A 27,850-nucleotide genomic window follows, 5' to 3' on the forward strand; every position below is an offset into this window, starting at 1 on the left:
ATCAACAAAAATATCTTAAAAATTTTTAAAATTTGATATATTTTTTTCTTAAACCTGCCTAACATCATATACATCATGTCTCTTTAGAATAATATTTTATTTTGATCTAAAAATCTATTTAAATAGACTTAAAAAGTTAAATACAATAGGAGAAAAAAAATCATCTCAATGATCAAATACTACATTGTTAAATGATATGAGGAAACATAACTAAATCAATAAAATAACATAAGAACATGAAAAAAAAAATCACTCAATTAATTTATTTCAATAATAAATTTTAATAAAATAGAAGCTAAAAGTCTTATATTTTTTATTTATCAATAAACTAATATGGGGCAAAATATGATGAATATCTTTTTAAAAATATCTACTCAATAGATGGATCGAAAACTTCAAAATCATCTACAAAAAAAAAAGATAGATATAATCCACTTCTTTTTCTAACAAAAAAATATATCAATACCATAAAAGTTACTTTCATTGCTAAAAAATCAATTGAGATAGTAGAAAAATCTATAATTTTTAATTTAAATTTATATTAATAATTTTTTAATCATCATTTAATTACCTTCAAGCTATCCAATCTTAAAATCAAATTAACATCAAGATATATAATAATAATTTTTAAAATTATATATCAAAAATAGTAACAAAATAATCTATAAAAAAATTTAATAAATTTTATTGAGAGGGAGAGAGAGAGTTACCTCGTGTACTTCAAGCCTTTCACTCGATTGAGATAAATCTAAACTTCTCTATTCGGTCGGTCCGAATCTGTCAAGGTACTTTTCTTCCCACAAATCTCTATTTTTTCTCCCTTTTTTTTTATGTTGCTCTCCGGCCACCATCACTACTATCTCCCAAGCATCGTTGAGGAGCTCCTCACAAGAATATGCCACGACAAATCCCTCCCTCCTCCCGATGCCATCGCCCGGAGGGAGTTGACTGCCCTTGGAGAGGAGGCTTCTGTTCAAATCTTGTATGAAATTTCTGCCATTAGGTGCGTTAAGAACTTATCCGGTTTCATTGTTTACATGGCCAAGAACTCTCCTATTGCTTTAGCTCAGAATGCCAAAGCGCTATCTACCCAGGAGAGTGCATGTTTCTGGGGGCCGTCTTCCCCTGCCTTTACGTCAAATAGAGGTAATTCTTCTCATTCTTGGATTTAAAATGAACAATCTTTATGTAGTACTTTGATTTCTTTTATCCTAATTGGTTTCAAAAACCCATCTTTTGAGTGAAAAATTTGGTGAACATAGTTTTATGTTTGATTTCTTTTACAGATAATTCCACTGCATGCCTATTAGATTGTGAGATACCTCAAAGACAGACGGCAAGCCTCCAGATGGAAGCATTGGGTGAACTAGAGTTCAGAAAAGTTTTTTTGATTTTAAGATACATTGGCAAGTAAGTATTGCATAAAATTTTTCATAGTTTTCTATGTATATGTTATCTTAGAATTCGTGATGGGCACGCAGTAGAATCATCTATAAAAAAAACCAAACACAACTATATTCATCAAATCTTTCAATCAAAAAGTGGGTTCTTGAAATCAATTAGCATAAAAGAAATCAAAGTACTACACAAAGATTGTTCTTTTTAAATTCAATAATGAGAAGAATTATCTCTGTTTGATGTAAAGATAGGAAAAGATAGCCCTGAGAAGCATGCACTCTCCTGGGTGGACAGCGCCTTGGTGTTCCAGGCCAAAGCGATAGGAGAGTTCTTGGCCATGTAAACAATGAAGCTAGATAAGTTCTTAACACACCTAGCGACATAAATTTCATGCAAGATTCGAAGAGAAGCCTCCTCCCCGAAGGCAGTCAACTCCCTCCAGGAGATGGCATCGGGAGGAGGGGGGATTTGTCATGGCATATTCTTGCGAGGAACTCCTCAATGGTGCCTGGGAGGCGGTAGGGATGGTGGCCAAAGAGCGATGGAGAGAGAGGAGTTGGGATCTGCATTTGCTGAGCTAACATCTCCAAAATCTTCTTCCAAAAACTATGAATAAAAAAATAGGAGTAAATTAATTCAAGATAGCATTTACCAAATTATTTTGAAATAATCTCATAGCCAGACATTCAATCAAGATTTAATAATATTTAGAGAAAATAAAATGAACCGCAACATCTCGAGATAGCTCATCCTACAAACAGAAAGAAGCATATATAGCTTCCCACTATAAAACATGGAATATCTTTGGAGAGGACTTACTTTGGATCATGAAAATGATAATAAAATAATAATAATAAAAGTATACCATACTATACAACAGACTCTACTTAAATGATAATTAAAATAATTAATAAAATATAATAATAATAAAATTAATATTTTTTGGAACATATATTTTTTTAAAAAAATGATCTTAGCCACTTATGGAAAATTGAAAGGGAAGATCAATGCCGGCGATGATGGGGCTGGATGTACGAAAATAATTTTTTAGATGTTGTTGTTTGCAAGATTATAACATGTAATGTTTGATAGTTAGAAATATTGATGTGCTTATACTGATGAAAAAAATAATGTGATATAGTCAGTATAGAGTGGACCAAAATGTAATAGAGAATTCAATATAATAAAAAATAATTTTATCAGTATTCATCAGTGATTTGAAGCTTAATTTTGTTTCTTCTTGGGGGTTGAATATATCAAGAATTTTATCAAATTCATTTCTCAAAAAAAGATTAATTTACCTCCAATAGCTTTTTTGAAATGATGTTTTTTGGTGAGATCAGATAATATTTCTTCGACTTTTATTGTGAAGATGTAAGTAGATGGAAATGATAGTCATATTTATTTTTTTCACAACTTTTCATAACAAAATGAATAATAAATGCAATATAAATGGCTTAGCATAGGGTCAAGTATCACATAATAGATAGCATTTCATAGATGGAAAAAAACATACATATATTTACATTGTAAGCAAATTTTACACTATTGAAGGAACATTTATGATAAAAGATTTTTTGATACAAAAAGTCAACAATGCAGATAGCAAACTCTTCTTGGGATAGATTCTTCAATTTCTTTAAGGACATGCGTAGGCATCGCTTTCGATAGGCATGAATCAGCTAATATAGCATATTCATAATGATGAAAATTAGGATTGAAAGAGAGAATGCCTGATCGGATCATGTTCCTTTTCATGTACTCCTTCACAAATTTCTTTACCAATCAGGAATAGTTCTTTTGTGGTGCTGATAATCTCCAAAAATAATCTAAAAGATGCTGCTAAAGTAAAGATAAAGTTGCTCTTAATACCAAAAACCTTTCTTCCTCGGCCATCATATGTCCCGCAAATATAATTTTTGAATCTTTCCATTCACTATCTTGATGTGGTCAAGCATATCAATATTAGATTCCATTGTATATTCATTCAGCTCCCTCACCATTTCTCTGACATGCATATGTTGCTGCGAACTCCTTATGGCTATGGGAGTTATTTTAAGAATTACCATTTTCCTACAATAAATATATAAAAAAATAAAAAAAAATATTGTATACATTCTAAATTATTTAGATAGAAAAAATACCTACACCTAAAATATAAAGACCTATTACATATTTTTTTTACATTGTTAATTTCCTATTTTTTCTTTTTTTTTAAGATCCAAAATATAGTTTATCAATTAATGATACTTTTCAACCAAAATGACAAAAAAATTGTTCCTCAATATCAATTTTTGTAATATTTGCATAGCAACTTAGAAAATAGTTAATTAATAAAAAAATTTGATAAAATTTAAAATTTTTAATCACTAATTTTTCTCCAAAAAAGATCCAATTAAATTTTCATGCCTTTTTTTATTTTTTTAAAAAAATTTCCCCAAAAAAGGTCCAATTAAATTTTCATATGCTTTTTTTTTTAAAAAAAATATTTTTTAAACTCATTTTCCAAGTTTCTCCTTAATTTTTAGGGTTTTTTTGTCAATTCATGCATAGAAAATGTATGCGGACACATGCATGGAACATCATCTACTCTCACTATGCAACCAGGCCGCATAAAATTTCTATGTGGATGAGTGACGCATAGAACTTTTATGTGCATGATCCCATAAAAAATGGTATGACATGTTATTTATGCGATAGTCCCCATATACTTTTCTATGCAATCGCTATACACACACACATATACACACACATCCTAACCCTAATTTCTTTTTCTCCTTCACCATACCTAGCCACCTCCCCTCTTCCTCATTCCATCTCGCTGTCGGCACCGTTCTCTTCTTCGTCACCAACCCTCCCCGTGGCCATGTTCTCTCCTTAAATGGCTCAGCCCTGTGCCGCCACCTTCTCAAAACTACTCTCCATTTTCCTCTATATACATGCTAACCCTAATTTTTTTTTCTCCTTCATGGTACGGACCCACCCACCCTCTTTCTCCTTCCATCTCACCACCGGCACAGCTCTCTTCTCCATCACAGACCTTCTTCCGTGTCCATCTCCTCTCTTTAAACATTTTAGCTCGTTACCGTCGCCTCCTCAAAACTCTTCTAACACTAATTTTTTTCTCCTTCACCATATAGAGCCGCCGCCAGCACTTTTTCCCTTCTCCATCACCAACTCGCCCCCTCTCCGCCTGCTCTTTTGAAAGTGGTTAGTTCCTTTCCTACATCTTCTCTATCACCGTCCCTCAATCCCTTCTATGACCAACTCTCGCTAGATCTCCTCTACCGCCAACCCTCCCCCCACCATCTTCGACTGTCCATCACCGGCTTTCACTCTTCTGCTCAAAAGGACAGGAGATGTGGCTGTCGATGAGAGTTCTAGCCATAGAGCGGAAGGTTTTGAAATATTATTGTCATTTTCAAGTGCCGTTCATGTGAGGTTCAGATTTTTCGCTCTGTTCCGGCATGGGTAAGTATTTTTTTCTTGCTGGTCTTACTATTTCTTCTTGCTGTTTTCACTGTTTCTAGAATGTATCCTATTTCTCATACCTTCCCATTATTCCTTCTTCCTATGCTTTGTTCGGATGCTGAATTTTTTTTCCATCTTTTCTTCTATCTCCTTGCTCTCAAGATTCTTCATCACCATCCTAACCCAACTCCTGTAACCCTAATCTGACCTAAAGCTGATTATGTGATCTAACTAACCCTGTTCCTAATTATCTGGTCTAATTCGAGCCCAACCCTATAATCCTAATCTAGATGCTGATTTGGCCTAACCCAAACCCAAGTCAAACCTACTAACCCAAATCCAAGCCCTGTAATGCTAATCTAGATGTCGATCTGACCTAACCCAAATCCATTTCAAAGGTAACCCAAACTAATTTCAAACCTAACCCATGTTCAATCAAGGTCAGATTCAGCCTCCAACCCTATAAACCCGATTTGATAACTGAAACCCACCAACCTATTAACCAACAATTGAAACCCGTTAACCGATTTTTCTCCCCTGTATTCTTCCATCTTCCGTTTACTTTCTTTCTTTCTCTGTTTTTTTTTTCCTTTCTTCTCGATCCCTCAACCAATGGTATTTCTTTGCATTCTTCTTCTTCCTTATCTTTGTTCTTTCTTCTTTCATCTCCTAATTACCAAATCTTTTTTGTCTCTACAGAAAGTTGCTTGGCCAGTCCAAGCAACCTTGAGAGCTTAATTTCATTGATAGCGAATAGCTACTACATCCGCAGTAGCAACCCTATCCTTTCTAGTTTTTCTTTTTTAATATGTACTAAAGATTGTTTGGATAATCCAAGCAATTCTCAGATCCTCATTTAATTATGACTAGACGGCTACAGCATCAGCACCAGCAACCATCCTAATATCCCTCAAATAATGTTCTTATCTAAAGAAAGTTCTAGTATTTTATGATTTGTCATAATAGTTAATCTAAACTGATGAGAAAAAAGATCTAAGATAATAAAGAAAAAAATGTACTTGAATACTCTTCTGAAATGACCTCAACAGAACTCTGTGCCTTTTCTCCTCTGATCTCCAACTCTTCTTCCTCTTTTTTTCTGCTAGCCTTCTCAGTCTCTCTTCTTCCGCTACTCTATCCAAACACTTCAACCTCCTGATAATATATATATATATATATAGAACAATGGATGTGAAATGAAAAGAAAAAATGACTTGGATTTGACAACTCCATTGTTCATCTCTGAATCCTCTTTTCGAACAGTCATCTCTTCTTCATTCAAATTATACAACCCTCTCTCTCCTAATAAATAGGTAAGACAACAATCCTTCTCTCAGACATGTCTGGATATTTTTTTCAAAGATAAAAGTAAGGCAACTCCTCCACTTGCTCTCCCCTCTCCTTATTTTTCTTCTGTCCTATTTTTTTTCTCCTGATAAAGAGGTAAGGCACCTCCTCCACATACTCTCCCCTCTCCTCTCTTCTCTTCCCATCCACAGATTCGTGTTCATCTCTGAATTCTCTCTTTGAACAGTCATCTCTTCTTCATTCAAATTATGTAACTCTCTCCCTCCTAATAAATAGGTAAGGCAACAATCCTTCTCTCAGATATATTTGGATGTTTTTTTCAAAGATTTACTCTATTCTCCTCTCTTTTCTTTTATCCAATTTTTTTTTCCTAATAAAAAGGTAAGGCACCTCTTCCACATGCTCTCCCCTCTCCTCTCTTCTCTTTCCATCCACAGATCCGATGCTCATCGAACATCATGACGGGAGAACGCATACCAGCTACCTATACAGTGAACCAATTGCACATGTCAGCAAGGATGCCATGTGGTATTTTGAGAGGAGTGGAGCAGCAAGCACAGTCAGCACCAATTGCACCATCAGTACACACTTCAGTAATCTAAGTTGGCAACACTACAATGCTTGGAGGTACTGGCAACAACCCAAGGCTCCTCCGTTGAATATCACTTTATATATATATGATATGATAAAAGATGCAACACATAAGGTGCCATTGTACTCTTAAAATTGCATGAGATGGCTGTCGCACCCTATTGCATATTTCACACAAGGTCATGCATTTTTGCAGACATATTTACAGTACTTGCTGCACATAATTTTATTATATATATTGATAGAAAGAAAAATATATTTGTTATATCTACACACATTTATATTTATGTGCAGATAATTACTTGTTATTGTGTACATATTGGAGGTAAGTTTGTAGAGCTGATGGAGATCAAGAATTTAAAAAATTTTGTAATTAGGAGCGGATGTTAAAATGTCAATTAATAGGGATTAAAAGTTGCAATCTGCTCAATAGAGAGGCTGACTATATATCAATAGAGAAATTCTTTATGCACCGCGAGCAATGTAGAAAATCTGATGTGGAGTGCACCGTCTTGTTCGATTGATCCACATAGTCATCACTTTTTAACACGCATTTAATGCCCGCAAGTCGATTTTTTCATTTAAAAATTTTATATAATAAAAATATCTTTATTTTTTGAAAAAAAATATGACATCTTGTGGCATAATATAGCCCAAGATATCACAATATAGCCTAAGATATCATAATATGAGAGGGATATTTTTATCCAATCACTTTTTAATGCACATTAAATGTCTACAGGTCAGCTTTTTCATTTAAAAATTTTGAATAATAAAAATATCTATATTTTATAAAAAAAAATTATGACATTCTGTACATATTATAGACGTAGGATGTCATAATATTGATATAGAATATCATAATTTTTTTCAAAAGATAGGAGCATTTTTATCATATAAAATCTTTTAAACGAAAAAATCGACCTATAAGTATTAAATACGCATTGAAAGTGGTGACTATGTGGACCAATTAGACGAGGTGGTGTACTCCACGTCAGATTTTCTACACCACCCATGGTGCACAAAGAATTTCGCTATATCAATATACTAGGAAGAATTTCTATTGGATTTACTGCAAACAACTATGATTGATGCAATCCAAGTCAACGTCAAATGCTCTATCCTATTTAATGAACCATGTGCATTGCATAGTTTGGAATGATTAGTACAACAAAATATCAATTAGTAATAAAATATTAGATAAATTATGTTCCTAGTTCTTAAACTAAATCAATTTTTTTTTAAGTGGTCCCTAAACTACAAAATCCTAAACTATAATCCTCTAACTATCTGAACCCCTTTAATGTTATCCTCAGGTACGATTTCGGCCATTTTCTCTTATCGCAAATCTAATGTGGCAAAAATCTGATGTTTATGTGGAGTACTTTGCTGAATTAGATTTAAATATTTAAAAAAATGATGACATGGGTAAAAGCACTTCCAGCCACCTTCTTCCTCCATCACCTCCATTGGATTCAATTTTTTGCCGCCTCAAGAACCGCACCAAGTGACTCTCTTTGGTGCAATCATTACCAATCTTGACTTTCGAAAACTCACCATGACGGTCCCTACCCTCATCTCACCATGGCAAACTCGAGGCCCGAGCATGCAGGGCATGCCATAGCTTCATGTTTGCAATGCATGCTGATCAATACCTTTCCTCAATCTGAGTGCGCAGGGCATGTGGGGGCTGGATGTCTTGGACGTTAGCTGAGATTCGAGACCTAAGCATGCAGGGCACATCCTGGCTCCATGTTTGCAATGCTGCCCAGCACCTTCATTCGGTCTAAGCATTCTACATGTCGAGACCCAAGTCTCATGCTTCTAATTAATTAAGTAAACATCTAACTAATTAATTAAATTAATATTTAATTAATTAATTTTTAATATATTATTAAACTTAATTAACATAATTTAAATTAAAAAATAATTTTTAGAGACCACATTAGCCATCGCTAATGCTATCGCTAATACTCACAATAGAAGACGAGCTGGTGCACAAGAACTGAAGGGCGAGAGGATGGCTAGGGACGGGACACCGGCTCAGGGATGCGACGTTGGAGATGAGGGCACAGGGATGAGGCAGCGGGAAAGCGACGTGGGTCGGGGCCACGAGGTCAAGCCAGTGAGGTGGGGCGGCAGGGCAGGGGCCATGGGGTCGGGCTGGTGATGTCGAGGCCTGTGGGGTCGGGGCGACCACGAGCATGGAGGGACGCGGGCGTGGGGCCATGGGGTCAAGCCTGCGACGTCGGGACCGGTGGGCTCGGGGCAACCACAGGCATGGAGGGATATGAGTTCGTGGCCGCTAGATGCTGGAGGGACAGGGCAGGGAGTGATGGGGCGGAGAGGGAGGAAATGGGGTCTGGGGGGTTGAGGGGGTTTGGACGTCGGTGAAAGGAAAGCGTGTCGGGGCCGTGGGATGCTGGAGAGACAGGGTGGGGATGGACGAGGTGGGGATGGAGGAAAGGGGAGTTGGAGCGGTTGAGGGGGTTTGGATGCCGACGAGAGGAGAGCACACTGGAGCCATGGGATGCTGAAGGGACGAGGCGAGGAGGGAGGAAAGAAGGGTTGGGGGGCATTGAGGGGGTTTTGGATGTCGGCGAGAGGAGAGCACGTGAGCGAAAGTTTTTTTCCCCGTGCTTGGTAATATGTGGGAGTATTAGTGACAGCTAAGTGGCTATCACTAATGTGATTCGTAAAAATATTAATGACGACAAAATTCATCGCTAAAAAAGGAGAACCATCTCTAATACTTTTATCAGAAAAAAATATTTTTTCATAATTTTTTAAATAATTTTTTTTCAAAATTATTAGTGATGGTAATGTTTCAATCGCTAATGCCTTCCGTAAAAGTATTAGTGATGGCATCTTTCATCGCTAGAGCCGTCGCTAATACTTTTATCAAAAAAATATTTTTTTTTATAATTTTTTAAATAATTTTTTTCAAAATTATTAGCGACAAAAAATTTAGCCATCGCTCATAACCATCAATAATTAATTAATTTAATTATAATTATAAATAAAAAATTTTTAAAAAATAATTTATTATAATTATAATTTTTTTATTTTTCTCTAAATATGGTATAATTTTAAAATTTAAAATCCACCTTCATCATTCATTATCTAAATAATTATCACTAGAGTATCGTCACAAAAGACTGCCTTGATTCGGTAGCCCTAGATATGTCGATCATTAAAATTTGATTTCGATGGTCATGAACGACCGCATGATGATCTAATAGATAAAAATTATTGATGGATCCAAAAACTTATAATAATAATCTTGATAATATTTATAGCATACTATCAAAATTTTATTTCAGTTGGATATCGTTATCATAGTCAATTTAGTACAGAATGATTTGGATCATTAAATGAAAATGAGTGATCAAAAGGCCAACCGGTATCTGATTATAAGGTGATTTTTTAGATGAATGATCTTTGCTACTATTTTGATCTTTTATACGGTGGTGATCATAAAATTTAAATCATATATATATGAACGATCTAAAACTATATGTCTCTTGATACTCATTCTTAAAGTCTTTAGTTAATTATACTTATACTTTTGTAAGAACTGCTTAACGTGAATGGTTCATATACATACGATTTGAATTTTATGATCACCATCATACAAATGATCAAAGAAGTAGCAAAGATCATTATGTAAAAATCACCTTATAATTGGATGCCGTTTGACCTTTTGATCATTCATTTTTTATTTAACGACCTAAATCATTCCATGCCAAAATGATCATGATAATGATATCCGATTGAAGTAAAATTTTAATAGTATACTATAAATATCATCGAGATCATCATTGTTAGTTTTTAAATCTATCAATGGTCTCTATCTATCAGATCATCACACAGTCGTTCGTGACTGTCGAAATCAAATTTATTGATCGACATAGTTAGGGCTACAGGATCGAGGTGATCTTTTGTAATGGTACTCTAACAATAATTATTTAGATAATGAACGGTGAAGATAATTATTCATCATTGCTAATAAATTTAATAAATAAAAAAAAATTACGATGATAATTCTATTACTAATAGTGCCGTCGCTAATGATTTTTTAATAAATAAAAAAAATTTATTGTCACTAATACTCTTTTTGCCATCGCTAATAAGTTTAATAAATAAAAAAAATTTATTTTTTTGTGACGGTGAATTCCATCGCTAATAGTGCCGTCACTAATGATTATTAGCGATGATAAATTTGTCACTAATAATCTTTTGGTTGTCCCTAATAAATTTAATAAATAATTTTTTTTTGTAATAGCAAAATCTATTGCTAATAAGTTTAATAAATAAAAATTTTTCTTTTAATATTTTTTTTTACGATGGCTTATTTTTTGGTCATGATTTTTTGATAGTAAAAATGATTATTAGAGATGACAAAAATATCGTCACTAATAGCCATCGATAAAAATATTATTAGCAATAGAGATATTGCCATCGATAATGCCGTCGCTAATAAAGACTATTAGCGATGGCAGATATGCCATCGCCAATGACCATCGCTAATATCTTAATTTCTTATAGTGAAATCTTATTTAGGCACTGAGCAGCAGCTTTTTGCAGTGTTTGGGGCGTCTGATTGCAATCCAATGGCCAAAAAGCCGCACACAGGATCTAACATTCTTATTTTAACAGAAGGCGTCCTCTTGCATCTCTCTCCCTCTCTGTTCTATTTAATCGTCCATCCATCCATCCATTCATCTCTTATAAATAAAATCCTAGCCATTCATCTATCCTCTTTCTTTAGTCCCACATCTAGAAGACATGAAAACTTCCTCCCTCTTAATACCTATAAAGAGGCCTCCATACCTCCACCTTGAGAATCAACCTGGAATCCTTCAAAAGCCTTGCGAAGGAGGAAGAGAAAGAAGGGAGCAACCTATGAGCGGCTAATCCATCAGCTTTGGCAGGGAAGAGGAGATCTTGTAATGAAACAAAGCAGATTGTAATGTTTCAAAATTTTGTTGTGTCATGAGTTCTTAATTTGCTTTCTTTTATGCTTACATGCTAGATTAAGACTAGGACAATTTTTACTTTCCGAAGACGCACCGTAATCTACGAATACAGGACGTGTCGAGGAAAGAAGAGTTGCATACCTCATACTTTTCAGAGCCGTGCTGTGATCTACGGACACAAGGCATGCCGAGCTTTGATCTATTATTATTACTTCTTTTTTATTTATGGGATAAAATTCTAGAATAGCTTATGTCTGAAGGGACGAGCCGTGATATAAGAATACGGATCATGCTGAATGGAGATAAGCTATGTCCAAGGCCTAATTACAAGTACTAATATTATTAAAGAAATACAACCCTGTTTAGTGCAAGATTAACTCATAACCTTTAAGATATTTATTTTTTTATTTTATCTAACTTTTAGAATAGCTTATTTTTTGTTTACTTTTCTTTTCGTGCAATAATAAGTCTTCACTTTAATTCATTTTATAATCACAACTTAGCCCTAAGTTCCTGAGGATACGATCCGAACTCACTCTATCTATATAGTTTGAGTTAGATTTTTAATTTTGACCATCCAACAACAGCGATCAATATGACATGCTCACCTCCAATAACCGTGTTTGGCTTCTAGGTGGCTGATATAGTACCACATTTTGATGGGCAAGACTGACAACATATGCTATTATCTTGGGGCATACCTTCATTCCAGAAAGTTTGCTCGGATAAAATTAAGCCGTTCCTTTATCATACATCATGAATTGTGCTAAAATTTTCACATTATTGCAAATCCTGAAATGGAGAATTACTAGCAATTTGAGAGATGCCCTTAAGTATACTTGCTAGAATGGTGATGTATTGCAAAATGGATGGGGTGAGCGATATTGGTCAGCCAACATTGCACCCAATCTTTCTACTTGCTTCGCTACTTAAGTGGAAGAGTTCTCTTGTTCATTGACAAAGAGCCCTATGACCATTGCAACCTGACTCATTATAGCTTCAAGCAGACCCTTTTGACTCTCATCCAAATTATATCTAAACTGTGTAACAGCATCATGTAACTATCCCATCATCCATTGGAACAATCCTACATAAGGAAGTTAGTCTTCCTGGCCAAGATCCTAGTGCAGTTGCTAGATTCCCTCATTAGCAACTCGAGGCTGCTATGTTAGTGGGGTATTCTTCGCTAATTCAACCCAAGACACCTGCTCCTCATCAAGGGCAGCAGTATGTTCCACAGGGTTCTCAGGTTGAACCACGCTGGAAGATCGTACATCAAGTCTCTTCTTTGGTGGTATTCCATATGATGGGTCCTACTGGGCATGCTAAAAACTGGTTTGGTTAGTCTCTGATCAAAATACGATAGCATGCTAATGGCCAATCGAACAACTACACAACGTGCCACCGACTTTTTGATAGAATCGAGAAGAATCAATGCTAGGCTTGAGTGTCTTGAAACTTTCAAGACTTTCAATTGTAGGAATACAGCCTAATCCTAATCTACTGTTAAAACTACAACAAGTGAAGATAAAACCGCGAAAGACAAAAGATTCATTCATTGTCCGGATATAGGTCCTTTCTTTTTGTACAATCCCTCTTTTTATAGTCCATGCTCTCAAACTCAGGTCCTTTCCTACTTGCATGTTTTAGTTAGTTATCTCTTATATAGCCACTATTAACTAATGTTGAATACAAGTCGCTTAATCTTCCTGCCTATTACTACTGAGGCTCTATCACCTATAGGCTTGAACTTCGGATTTTTGGCTTCAATTGAGTTTGGCTCTCTTCATAAAATGATTGGTCTCAAGCCAATATCCTTCTAGATTTTATTTGGCCTCTTATTTGTCCATCTTTTGACAACCTAGTCATGTCATAGTCTTTTCTATCATCCTATAGAAGTCACTTTTGACTAACGCCACTTGCCGACTCACTCAACCTACCATGTAGCGTGTTTTCAAAGATATGGTGGTGGAAACATGTAATCCCTTTAATACCATTTTTTTAGCAAGTGTTTTCATACCATATTTTTGATTTTTGATAAGCACCAACTAGTACACAAATATGCAAAGTAATAAATCATAAGTTATTTGAATAACCATTGAAAGTAATTCTTCCATCAATTAGTCTTACGTGCATTGAACCCAATACAGTGTAGATCTCCTCAAGAAAATCACATATTTCCACTTCAAAGTCCATATAAACAGTGCCTATATTTATTTATAGTGGTTATTGTCAGAATATTCCATATTTTATCTAAGGAAATATTTGAATACCATACTTTTAATTTTTGGTAAGTATTCTCACATCATGTTTTTGATTTCTGGTAAGCACTAACTAATACACAAATCTATAAAGTAATAAATCATAAGCTATTTTTTTGAGTTAATTTTGCTTTTAGTCTTTGAAGTTTAGCATATTTTTTAAATGATCCATAAATTTCAAACATCTGAATTTTGATCCCTATGATTTTTGAACCATTTTAATATGGTCCTTCATCTAGATTCCAGTCACTTTCTCTCATCAGAAATCTTAGATGGTAATAATCGGTGCCCACATGGTGAAAACCATATAAATAGAACTGATGTGGCATTAACCAAGATGATATGGCATGGATGATGTGGCATATAGCAATAACATGGCAGGATAGATAAAATTTTTTATTCTAATGACGTGGCATGAGTGATGATGTGACATATGAATGCTGATATGATATGTAATATAAAATTTTCTATCTAAAAATGTCCAATCGCCAAATGCCATATCATACCAATAGGAGTGATGATGTTGCATAAGTGATGATGATGTGACATAGGTGATGATGTGGAATGTACTATGAAATTTTCTATCTAAAACTATCCAATCATCGAGCGCCCAAATCATCATCCATATATCATACATCACCCATATGGGTGATCATTGGCATATATATGATAATATATTATATGGATGATGACATGGTATACGGATGATAATGCAGCATGCATGTGCTAAAGAATTTTCTACACAAAAGTATTTAATGGTTGAGTGTTGTATCATCATCCATATGCTATATCATCACCCATATGGTTGATGATGTGGCATATAGGTGATGATATGTCATATGGGTGATGAGATGGCATAAAAATGATGATGATGTGATATATATTAGAGAATTTTTATCCCAAAAGTATCCAATTATTGAATACCATATTATCATCCATATGCTATATCATCACCTATATATCACGTCATCATCCATGCACTATATCATCACCAATGTACAATAAATTATATTTTTGGTCCTCTAGATTTTATAAATATTTTTGCATCATCCTTATAGCCTAAAAAAATCTCTAATTAGGTCCTTTAATTATCAAGTATGATTTAATTTAACTTCTCTAGCCTGATGGATGCATTTAAAAGACTAGAGATAATAACGATATTCAAAATAGAAAGATTGGATCCAGACCCAAAGATGGTCTGAAAGCAAGTCAAGTTTGGGGATCTAAAGACCACCACCATGGCCATGGTGGTCATGGCGGAGAAGTACGCAAAGTCGATATTTTCAATTTTTTTATTGTTGTACTCGCTATCGCTACCGAATTTTTTCTTCAAAAAGAATAGGTTAGTAATCATAGGCAATGCAACTAAAGATCTCGGGCATTTGCTCAGATTAAAGTAGAATGGATAAGTCAAGAGAATAAATGAATTAAAAGTATAAATCATTTTTTTCTCTTTTGTATATCCTATTTTACTTTTCATTCTATTTGGGTTCAAATCGAACTCTTTATATTTACATTTTAGGAAAATCAGGATCAAGGGATGGAATGGATGGTTGGATGGAATGGACAGTTAGATGAATAACATGTGATGGGGTATTATATTTGAGTCATGATGACATAAATTTTTTTGTATATATTTATATCTATTCTCGTAGAAGGTAGAAAGAAAAAGAGGATCAGATTAAGAATATGATTGAAGATAGAGTACAATTAGCAACATAATAATGTATTATTAATATAATTTTTTTCTTATTTAGAATATATGTATTACCTCTTCATATTAGTTTTAATTATCGAAATCATATTTTAAATTAAATCACACTAATCAAAAAATTTAATTACATATTTTTTAAAATATAAGAACTATATAAAAATATTTATGAAACTTAGAGAATCAAAAACATAATTTATACATAGATGATAACATAACATAGAGGTGATGACATGATATATTGATGATGATGTAACTAAGGCTGCAAATAGATCGGGTTGACTCGTGACCCGAACCAGCCGACCTGCTTAGATCCGATCCAGTCTGTTTTAAAGGATCCATAGGGTTGGATTGGATTCTAAAATTAGATCCGTTCAATATTCCAGATCGGATCTAGATTTACTGAATTCGGACCCAACATAATCCAACCCGAATTCAGTATAGAATCCAACATGTAAACTATAGAGCAAATAGAGTAGGATTAGAATTCCAAATATATTTATAGTATTATTATTTTTTATACAGTTTTTCTCAATTTAACTATAAGATTTTGAGAAATTACTTATAAATTAATAGTTAAAATAAAGTAATATTTATTTTCTTTTGTTATAAACCTTGCATATGTTGGTCTATCATATGAATAAAACCCAACCAAAATTTAGATCCGAACTGGATCTAAAATTTTTAGATTGGGATCGGATTATATGAGGATCTAATTTGATCCAAATGATCTAATGGGATAGATTTTTTGATCATGGAGCTAATCCGATCCGACCCAATTTTTAATTGGATTGGGTCTGGATCCAATATTAAGATCCGATAAAAGAATCAGATTGGATTGGGATCACTCATGATCTGGTCCACCCATTTGCACTCCCAGATGTAGCACTCGGTAATTGGATACTCTTGAGTTAAAATTTCATAGCATATACCACATCATTATTTATATAATACATCATCACCTATATGCAATATCATCATCCATATGGATGATAACATGATGTATAAATAATGATGTGGTACTCATTAATTGGACACTTTTGAATCGAAAATTCCACATCATCATCTATGTCATATCATCAAAATAAAAATTTTTATCTATTATGCGACATCATCTACAACATGTCACCATGATTAATGCCATGTCATATCTATTTTGATAGTTTTTGCCAAATAAGCATCTGTTTTTGCTAGATAAGTACCGATTATTAGAATTTCCAATAAGAAAAATTAGTAGCTGGAATATGGAGGAAGGACCATATTAATTAAAATGGTTCAGAAATTAGTAGAATCAAATTGTAGGTTTTTGAACTTCAAGGACCATTTTAAGAAATACATTAAATATCATGAACTAAAAACATAATTGACTCTCTTTTTATTTTTCGAAATCATGGAATGCAATTAATCATGCATGATACACTCAGATACACTCTTTCTAGCGAGTCCATTCTTCCTCCTATAAATACCACCCACAACCAAGCCGTGGAAGCAAAGAGGAGGAGGTGCAAGCAGCTTTGGTGTAGTCCTCTCGTTCAAGATCAATTTAGTCTATGTTCCCCCCACAGTCACTATTTTTCAGGTTCGGAAAACCCTAGGCAAAGGGGCAACTAAGTTGGTCGAGAGGTGGCAGGAAGTGGCACCGAAGTTTGATGACAATCTTTTCATTAGAATTCTTGTGAATCCCATCGGCAAAAAGGAGCAGGGGAACCGCACGATCCAGGCTTCGTTTGAGTCTTTGTTCCTTGGCGGGCGCGAGGAGCTTCTCTCCATACTCGACAAGAGCTTTCCTGAGTTAGGAGTGGAGGCCAAAGACTGCGCTGAGATGAGCTGGATAAACTCCACTCTCTACTTCGCACTAGCCCCTAAGTTGGACCCTACCTTCTTGTTGAATAGGTACCATATGCAAACAGCACCTTCAAGATCAAGTCAGACTTCATGAAGGAGCCCATCCCTGCGGAGGGTCTGAAGAAGATCTGGAAGTTCTTATTAGAAGCAGTGGATGATCCCCTACTAATGATATTGGATCCTTTGAAAGGGAGGATGGATGAGTTGGAAGAAACTGCCCTTCCTTTTCCTCGTAGGAAGGGGAACTTGTACAATATCCAGCACCACTTGAACTGGCCTGGGAACGAGGATAGCCAGAAGCACTTGGATTGGATGAAAAACCTTTACGATTTCATGGCTCCTTAAATGTCCCTAAGAATCCAAGAGCTGCTTACTTAAACTACAGGGATATAGACCTAGGCACGAATAAGATAGGTAAGATGAGCTATTCTTGTCACACTCCTGATTCGAGATTATGAATCGAGGGTCATGACAACCACCACATATTCATAAAAAACTCTTCCCATAAGCATGCAAGACATCTTATCATGCTATCCTAAAATAACAGCGAAATAATTAATCAATAATTTAAATTTAAAATATAACAATTTAAATTTCAACTTTAATATCTCAATAAAGTCAACATAGTTTCATAGACCTTACATCAAATTCAATAAAACTTTCAACTTAAAATAAAAGTACGAAGATTCTGCTTCTAATCACTCTTCCATTCACATCTTGTATCATCTTAATTTCCTCAACATCTGTAAAAACAGTAAAATATGAAATAATGAGCTAGACAGCCCAGCAAGCAATGATCACTTTCAACAGATTTCATCAGGTATTAAAGTAAATAATCATTTATAGAAAATAAGCATATCGGGTTCATCAATTTGAAATCAATTTTGATTATGCAATATAATTCATGCTAAATTTATTTTTTTTTCAAATTTTCGAGTTTCTTTCGAGATTTCAATTTCTTTCGTTCTTAAGTTCTTTTCATCAACCATGAGCTATGACAATATTTTTTCTGTGACAGGGTCATAACACCGCGTATCTTCTTGTGGTGAGCTGCATATCATCTGGCAGCAAAGTCCTTCAAAATCGCTGGTCTCTCTGGTTGTTTGTCGCTGGTCTCTCTGGTGACATAAACCCTCAGGACAAATCAATTGCCAACGTATATGCCCCTATTGGTGGGGTCCTTTACATAGTCAGGTTGTCAATTCATCTTGTTCTTATATCAAAATTCTTCATAAATCATATTTCATACTCTAATTTCGATAAGAAAATATACCATCATGTAGTATCAAAATCAATCAATATAATGCATCATGAAATTAATATGTTCAATCATACTTCATCATAACATTTCAAATAAGATATTTTCATAACAAAATATCCAAATTCATGCATCGTTTCACAAATCATATCAGAAAAATATATTATAATTTATCGATAAATCTAGAAAAAATAAAACATTACTTACCTCGAACGCATTCCAATAATCCACATAATTCTATAAATTTTCTTTCAAAAATTCTTCAGTTCATAAACCATATCACAATATTTGATTATCAGGTGTCAATGATACCTATACGAGATCAAATTCAATAATCAGAAAGAATACGAATATCATATTTCAACAATTTAGATTGGGTCCGATTATTTAATTTCATCTAATCAAAATCTAATTAGAACATAGACGATCCAAAGTTTGACTATCAGATCAAATCGGATTCGAAGTGATAGGACCGAGATTTCTTCATTGATTTCATAAAATCAAGTAGAGAGAGAAAATCAAAGGAGAGAGAATTCATGAGATACAATTCGAATTGATCAGGTGACACAATCCAACATTACGATTGGTCCAATATCTCGATTGGTGAAATCAACATGATCAAATCAAATCATGGCTAGATTGGGATCATGGATGATCAAATCTAAGGATTCATGGTCTGATCAAGGTGCTGGCATACTACCTGACAACCACGGATCAGGATGCTTTCACTAGAATCATTCAAACTCATCAAAAAAAAAAAATTTCTTGATAAATTCTAAAAAGAATAAACTTCTAGAGAGAGAAATTCATGAACATGAATCTATACTAATTAGACGAATGGTTCAACAAATTTGATTGATCAGATCAAGATAAATTAATCAAATCATTATGAAATTATCACATGGATAATTCAATAGAATCATTGGTGATAAAATCTAAAGATATTTGATCTGATCAAGGTGGATGCCAGTACGCTGTCTGACAATCAAGGATCAAGATTCTTCATCAGATCAAAAATATTAAAAAAAAATTCTTTCATTGACTAATCTTTTTAGAGAGAAAAATCGATCGAGAGAGCAATGGTTTAGAGAGATAAAATTCTAAAGAGAGAAAATTTTAGAGAGAGAAATTTATCTTGGATTTTTCAGATGATATGATTCAACAAATTCGATCGATCAGATCAAATCATACTAAAATTATCATATGAATAATTCAATAAAATCATAAAAAATAAAATCTAAAAAAAATATCTGATCTGATCAAAGTGGATGCTGGTATACCGTCTGACGATCACAGATCAAAAATCCATCACTAGGATCATTTAAATATATCATCATTCTTCTCAAAATTCTAAAAAATCTTAGGAGAGAAATAATTTAAAGAGAGAAAGTAGAGAAAAATTAAAGAGAAAAAGAGAAAGTAGAGAGAAGAAAAGAGGGGGAGAGAGAGAGGAGAGAGTCTATATTTTTTTTTCTATTTTTTTTCTATTTTTTATTTTTTTTCTTTTTTTTTCTTTTTCTTTTTCCTTTCTTTTTCTTTTTCTTCCTTCTTCTTCCCACGGCTTCCTTTGGGCCAAAATAGGGGACCTCACAATCCCCTCAATTAGTCGATCGGTCGGCAACCGATCGGCATGAGACTGGCCAACGATAAAAGGATGACGATGGACGGCTCGGAGGGACCCAAACTGGTGGCCGACGGTGACCACCGGTGCTCGAAAAATAAAAAAAAAAGGGATAAAAATAGAGGTTTCTTCCACAACAAAATCCGATGACTCCGATCACCGACGATCGTGCACACGAGCACGAAAAGAAAGGAGGAGAAGAGAGGAAGGGGAGGAGGCTCACCTTCGATGCTAGTGAAGCTTTTTCGATGAGAAATCTTGATGGGCACAGGGACGGTCTTCCACAGTGGCTTTCCGACGATTGCCGTCGATGGACTTCGGGTTCTCTGGTGAGAGGGAGAGAGGAGGGATCTCCTCCTTAAATAGAGCTGGAGGGGGCTCTTTTCGACTCTGGTTGGGAGCCGGTGAAAGGAGGAAGAAGACTCCCTTCGGGAGTCTTCTCCTCTGTTTTACCATCCTCTTTTTTTTTTGTTTGGGCTTTGTGAGCTGGATTTAAGGCCTAATTGGGTCGGACTATAACATTCTTCCCCTTTAAAAAAAAAATTATCCTCGAAATTTTTCTTGCTTGTGTCTTCATAGTTTTTTACTTGAATCTCATCCTCAAATATTTTAAAATTCTAATTCTTGATATAAATTTATTCTTAAATCATTTCATAAGAAAAAAGTCAATACATTAAATATCGATCTGAAACAAAACCATTCATTTCTTATTATCAAAATCAACATCTCAAAGATTTTTAATATTTTAAGATTTTAAAATTGTGCTCTCATACCATATAAAATAATGTTCAATACCTCATGACTAGATCAAAATCAAACTTATCTCTTGTAAATAGAAGAAAATCAATATCTTAATTTTTTGAATAAGAATTTTATTTTATTATTTTTAAATACTAGCCGCTCTTAATTTTAACCCATCATAAGATAGGAAAAAAATATACTTTTGTGAATCATACAATGACATCCCAATCAATCAAAATTCAAAAATATTTTCTCTTATTCATACTTTCAAAGGTTGAAAATTTATCTTTTTAATCTCATTCTCAAACTTTTAATATTTTAACTCTCGATGCAACTTCATCATTAAGTCATTTCATAAGAAAAGATCAATATCACCGGTGTTGATTAGAATCAAAACTACTATTTCTAGTCATCGAAATTTTCTTACTCAAACCCTCAAACTCTTAAATATTCTAATTCTTGAAGCAAATTTTATCATTAAGTCATTCCATAAGAAAAATCAATAACTCAAAAGTTGATCTAAATCAAAACTATTTTTTTTTCTTATAATCAAAATCAATGTCTCTATTCTAAGTAAGTAAATCAATTTTCTTTATCTAAATATTAACTACTCTTAATTAATCAATTCATTATCAAATTAAATTATAAATAACTCCAATCCATCTTTTGTAGAACAAACGTCAATATCAATAGATAACCTCAATCTTTTCTATTCAGTCAGAGAAATAATAATGATCAAAAGAGTTCAAACTTCAAATTTTATTATACCCTGAAAATAAATATTTGAGTATAATAATCTAAGATCAAAATCATTATTTCGATAAACAATCTCATTTTTTTTCTAACAAATAGAGAATTATAAAATTTAATTCTAGGATAGAGAAAATTTATCTCTAAATATTATAAATCTAAAATAAAAAATCAAGGATCCACTCATCCTAGAATTAGGATGCTAAATATTTTTTTAGCATAGTAGGTAGAAGCACTACTTTTAAAAATCACATTAAGGATATCCAAATTTTTTTAAAAAAAATATTATTCTTATCAATGTCAATGAATTTTTTTGTATCAAACCATATCATCTATCATAATTCTTTGACTCAAAGAATCAACATTCCTAACTTACTCAAAGTAATCCAGATCACCATGCTTCCACTGCGCACTCTGTTCTAACAATCAAAATTTTTTAGATTCACCAAAAAATTTTAATCAAATTATTTTTTTATCTTATTAATAGAAAAGATCTAAAATTTTAAATTTCAATTAAAGTCAAAGATTAACTTCTGATTCTCATTCATACTTTTACTGGTATACAATAATCTTGATTAACTCTTGAGTTCAATATCACATTTAAAACCATCATATAGATTTACTATAATCAATATGAATCAAATCTTAATTTTCATATCGATTCAATTAGATAAATTTCAAATCAAAATCTTTATAAATCAAATCAATGAGAAAATCCTTCAATGGTCCATTAAGTTAGGACATAATCAGAACATATAAGAATTTCAAATCATTATCTTTTTTTAAAAAAATTTTATCATCAAGATCTTCAATATATATCAAGTATCCTTTCATAACAATCATACAAGCCTCAAAAAAATCAAATCCCCACTTAATAGATTCAATCAGGGACCTCATTAACCAAAGTAAAGGAACTCTATATCAATTTCTAAATCCAAAATTTTTAAATTATAAATTTACATGGATCCCATAATCTCAAATAAATATAAATCGAATCTTTTTTTCTTAATCTAAAGATATCAATTTTTTATTAACAACCTCAACAATAATATCAGAAAATCTCTTAATCAACTTAGATACGAAATTTTTAAATTAAAATTTTATACACATCATATAGTTTCCAAGAGATATAATAAGATCTATTATTTAGATCCAAAGATGATGATTAAAAATTTCAGTACAATGAATATCCTACAATCTCATAATCCATTTCATCAATAAGAAATAGGCTTATTTGCAATATCTCCCAATATGCATTCATCCTAATATGTCACTTTATATATGATCCACATACCAAGTTCAATTTCGATAAATATTCTAATCAAGCATCATAAAAGATCTTCTTAGTCCATCTTGGAAAAATATTTTTATCATCAAATCTTTATCTTGCCAATAATAGTCAACTTTTCAACTAGAAGTAATATCATAGTATTATTCTCACATCAAATTTGAACTTACAATTCACTTGAATAACTAATGATCAAATTAATAACCATAATGCACAATAAAATTTCATGTCAATCCTTTCGTGATTACTTTCGATCAAAATCTAACTAATCATATCATGATCTATAGATCATCCATCATATTTCAAACTCTATATGTCATAATCTCTTATGATCTTTTCATACATAATTTCAATATTTAATCAAAAATTATAAAGATTTCTCTCACTATAATCATCAAAGATTTACACTATAATGTCACTATTGTCTATCCATTGACACTCATTCTATACACATCTTAGTTCATCCACTAATGCTCTGATACCATCTTAATTGTCATGCCTCCGATCCGAGATTGTGAATCGAGGATCATGACAACCACCGCATACTCATAGAAAACTCTTCTCATAAGCATGCAAGGCATCTTATCATGCTATCCTAAAATAATAGTAAAATAATTAGTCAATAATTTAAATTTAAAATATAATAATTTAAATTTCAACTTTAATATCTCAATAAAGTCAACATAGTTCCATAGGCCTTACATCAAATTCAATAAGACTTTCAACCTAAAATAAAAGTACAGAGATTCTACTTCTAATCAATCTTCCATTTACATCTTGTATCATCTTAATTTTCTCAATATCTGTAAAAATAATAAAATAGGAGGTAATGAGCTAGACAGCCCAATAAGTAATGATCACTTTCAACAAATTTTATCAGGCATTAAAGTAAATAATCATTTATAGAAAATAAGCATATAGAGTTCATCAATTTGAAATCAATTTTGACTATGCAATATAATTCATACTAATTTTTTTTTTTAAATTCAAATTTCTTTCGAGATTTCAATTTCTTTCATTCTTAAGTTCTTTTCATTAACCATGAGCTATGACCATATTTTTTCTGTGACAGGGTCATAACACCACATATCTTCTTGCGGTGAGCTGCAAATCATCTGGCAACAAAGTCCTTCAGAACTGCTGGTCTCTCTGGCAGTTTGTCGCTAGTCTCTCTGGTGACATAAACCCTCAGGATAAATCAATTATCAACGTATATGCCTCCATTGACGGGATCCTTTACATAGTCAGGTTGTCAATTCATATTATTTTTATATCAGAATTCTTCATAAATCATATTTTATATTCTAATTTTGATAAGAAAATATATAATCATGTAGTATCGAAATCAATCAATATAATGGCATGAAATTAATATGTTCAATCATGCTTCATCATAACATTTTAAATAAGATATTTTTATAACAAAATATCCAAATTCATGCATCATTTCACAAATCATATCAGAAAAATATATTATAATTTATCGATAAATATAAAAAAAGTGAAACATTACTTACCTCGAACGTATTTTAATAATCCCCATAATTCTATTTTTTTTTTTTCAAAAATTCTTCAGTTCATAAACCATATCACAATATTCGATTATTAGGTGTCAATGATACCTATACGAGATCAAATTCAATAATCAGAAAGAATACGAATATCATATTTCAACAGTTTAGATTGGATCCGATCATTTAATTTCTTCTAATCAAAATCTAATTAAGATATAGACGATCCAAAGTTTGACTATCAGATCAAATCGGATTCGAAGTGATAGGATCAAGGTTTCTTCATTGATTTCATAAAATCAAGTAAAGAGAGAAAATCAGAGGAGAGAGAATTTATGAGGTACAATTCGAATTGATCAGGTGACACAATTCAACATTACGATTGGTCGAATATCTCGATTGATGAAATGAATATGATCAAATCAAGTCATGGCTAGATCGGGATCATGGATGATCAAATCTAAAGATTCATGGTCTAATCAAGGTGCTGGCATACTATCTGACAACTATGAATCAAGATGCTTTCACTAGAATCATTCAAACTCATCAAAATAATTTTTTTTTCTTGATAAATTCTAAAAAAATAAATTTTTAGAGAGATACAATTTTAGAGAGAGAAATTTATGAAGATGAATCTGTACTAATTAGATGATACAGTTCAACAAATTTGATTGATCAGATCAAGATAAATTAATCAAATCATTCTGAAATTATCACATAGATAATTCAATAGAATCATGGGTGATAAAATCTAAAGATATTTGATCTGATCAAGATGAGTGTCAATACGCTGTCCGATAATCATAGAAAAGGATTCTTCATCAGATCAAAAATATTAAAAAAAATTCTTTCATTGACTAATCTTTTTAGAGAGAGAAATCGATCGAGAGAGAAATGGCTTAGAGAGAGAAAATTCTAAAGAGAAAAAAATTTAGAGAAAAAAATTTATCTTGGACTCTTCAGACGATATGATTCAATAAATTCGATCGATAAGATCAAATCATACTGAAATTATTATATGAATAATTTAATAAAATCATAAAAAATAAAATCTAAAAAAAATACCTGATCTGATCAAAGTGAGTGCCGGTGTACCGTCCGGTGATCACAAATCAAAAATCCATCACTAGGATCATTTAAATTCATCATCATTCTTCTCAAAATTCTAAAAAATCTTAGGAGAGAGAAATAATCTAGAGAGAGAAAATAGAGAGAGAAAAAATAGAGAGAGACTAGAGAGAGAAAGAGAAAATAGAGAGAAGAAAAGAGGGAGAGAGAGAGGAGAGAGTCCATATTTTTTTTCTATTTTTCTTCTTCTTCTTCTTTTTCTTTTTCTTTTCTTTTTCTTTTTCTTTTTTTCTTTTTTTTCTTTTTCTTTTTTTTTCTTTTTCTTCCTTCTTCTTTCCACAGCTTCCTTTGGACCGAAACAGGGGACCTCATAATCCCCTCGATTATTTGGCTGGCCGGTGGTCGATCGGCATGAGACTGGCCGATGACAAAAGGGTAACGATGGGCGGCTCGGAGGGACCCAAATTGGTGGTCGACGGCGACCACCAGTGCCCAAAAAACCAAAGAAAAAAGGATAAAAATAGAGGTTTCTTCTGTAACAAAATCCGACTACTCCGGTCATCGACGATCGTGCACACGGGCACAAGAAGAAAGGAAGAGAAGAGAGGAAGGAGAGGAGGCTCACCTTCGACGTCGGCGAAGCTTTTCTGATGAAAAATCTTGATGGGCACAGGGACGGTCTTCCACAGTGGCTTTCCGACGATTGCCGTCAATGGACTTCGGATTCTCCGATGAGAGGGAGAGAGGAGGGTTCTCCTCCTTAAATAGAGCTGGAGGGGGCTCTTTTCGACTCCGGTTGGGAGCCGGTGAAAGGAGGAAGAAGACTCCCTTCAGGAGTCTTCTCGTCTGTTTTCCCTTCCTCTTTTTTTTTCATTTGGGCTTTGTGGGCTGGGTTTAAGGCCTAATTGGGCCGGGCTATAACAACTCTGAAGCCACTAAATGTGGGGGGGTGGGGGAAGGTACTTCGCCAACTGTAATAACCCATCCCCACCCCACCCCAAAAAAAAAAAAAAGCAAAAAGCAAAGCTCCATTTTGCCTATTTTAATCGAGTCTTTTTTTCATTTTTTCGGCCACCGGCACCACCACCCGCGATGCCACACCCCTAGACTATAACCTTTAGCCTCCCCACAATCCTCCATAGTGAGATCATGACCGCCAGCGAATGGTCAACGACCAAAAGTGAAGGAAAACCCAGGTGCCCTATTTTTCTGTGCCCCATTCTTGATTTCTCACCGGACAATCTCGCCGTCAGCTGTCTCTTCCCCCATCGCCGTTGGCCGCCACTGTCGGACTTTCGATCGTGCCACCGCACCTCGCTGGAGTACGAGCCACAACCTTGATAGGCTTATGATTGAAAATTTGATCGGATGGAGACTGAGGCATAATATTGGTTAGTCCAAAGTCAGAAAAAAAAATATTAAAGATCATGTGATTATAAAAAAAGAAATAAAAGTCAAGACATGAAATTAATATTGAATAAAAATGTTTCATCTGTTAACATATGGTGATGCATCTCTTTTGATATAAGACAAATAATTTATGAATGTTTGCAGCATTCTGGATATTGAACATGAGATTTTATATTTTATTACTTATTCTTATTTTCAGATTATATTATTATATTAGTGTGATATACAGAATTCTTACTGGGCTGTAAAGCTCACACCCCTCTATTTTTATTTTTCAGAATTGCAGGATGCTCATAATTTGCTATGATATAGATTTGCAAGTGAGCGGATATATAAATAGAGTGTCATTGATACTTGATCAAGGGATTAAAGAAATTTAATTTATAATTATGTAAATTTTACTAATTATTATTGAAATTAGACATTATGGATGTTGAGGTTGTAATGAATTATTTTAGGCCTTGTATATTCTTTAAGGCTTCCTCTAAAGAGTGTGCGACCATCACGTATCCGATCCGGGTGTTGGGTTCGGGGCGTGACACCAACAACCTCAAAAGATTGGCACAAGTGAAGGCTAAAGTTGATCCTGATAACTATTTCCAGAATGAACAAAGTATTCCACCATATTCTACAACTTAA

General features: G+C 33.4%; 1 pseudogene; it reads left to right on the forward strand.

Annotated features, from left to right (window-relative positions):
- The first annotated feature begins 830 nt into the window (after window positions 1–830).
- On the forward strand, window positions 831–27,850 carry LOC105033354 (berberine bridge enzyme-like 3; annotated as a pseudogene).

This window comes from Elaeis guineensis, chromosome 2 (genome assembly GCF_000442705.2).
Source record: "Elaeis guineensis isolate ETL-2024a chromosome 2, EG11, whole genome shotgun sequence".
Classification (NCBI taxonomy): Eukaryota; Viridiplantae; Streptophyta; class Magnoliopsida; order Arecales; family Arecaceae; genus Elaeis; species Elaeis guineensis.